This window comes from Phaethon lepturus, unplaced genomic scaffold (assembly GCF_000687285.1).
Source record: "Phaethon lepturus isolate BGI_N335 unplaced genomic scaffold, ASM68728v1 scaffold33196, whole genome shotgun sequence".
Classification (NCBI taxonomy): domain Eukaryota; kingdom Metazoa; phylum Chordata; class Aves; order Phaethontiformes; family Phaethontidae; genus Phaethon; species Phaethon lepturus.
The window spans coordinates 405-1,291 of record NW_010546122.1 but is presented as its reverse complement, the minus strand read 5'-3'; positions in this window follow the sequence as shown (position 1 = coordinate 1,291).

The following is an 887-nucleotide window of genomic DNA, read 5'->3' as shown; positions in this document are numbered from 1 at the left end:
CGACGGCCCCCCCCACCCCACAGCCCTTCCCCGCCATGCTGTGCACACTCCAGCATGACACCCCACATGCTGCATCCCACCTGTGCCACAAGGCTGCCTGGAGCCATGGGGTGCCCAGCCCAAGCCTGGGGCTCCCCATCCCCAGAGGAGAGTCAGCCACGGGATGTCCACCTAGAGCAGGGACCCTGAGGGCACCCTGGACTCTCACCCCAAGAGCAGTGATGGCCCCTGGGGTACCCATGCAGAGCAGGTCCCTCAAGCCTTCCCTGGGAACAGGTACCTCAGCGCCAGGAGTTCGTGGCTGGTTTTATCCTCCCCATCTTGTCGATCTCCTGAAAAACCAAACCAGAGAGAAGCCAGTGTCCCTGTGCCCCAGGCTGCCCATCCCCAAACAGAGCCATAGCAGGACAGTCCAGCTCGAAGCAGGTAGCCCATACAGCATAAGCTGTCCAAATAGCCCCAGCCCTTCTCGACAGCCATCAAAGCATCCCTTCCTGGCCCACCGTGCCCCCATGATGCCCAGCCCCAGTGGCCCCCCAAAGGTACTTACTGGTGCCCAGCTTGTCGCTGAGCCTCTCGGCCAGCTGCCTGCCCTGGGTCAGCTGCTCCCTGAAGCCCTGGCCCAGGTAGTAGTCAATGTCGGTGCCACGGAGGAGCTCCTCAAAGGATCGCAGGGCATCGTGCAGGTGCTGGGCCAGGCTGTGGCTCATCCCGCGGCCCTCCCGCAGTGTCTGCCGCAGGTGGGAGAGCTCCCGAGCTTGTGCTTGGATCAGCGAGTCATACTTCCTAGGGGGGATCAGCAAGTGGGGGGTCCACAGGGCTGCCAGATACCCTGGAGAGCACAGCAGGGATGGGATGCACCGTCCCATCCCGAGTCTGTGCACTGT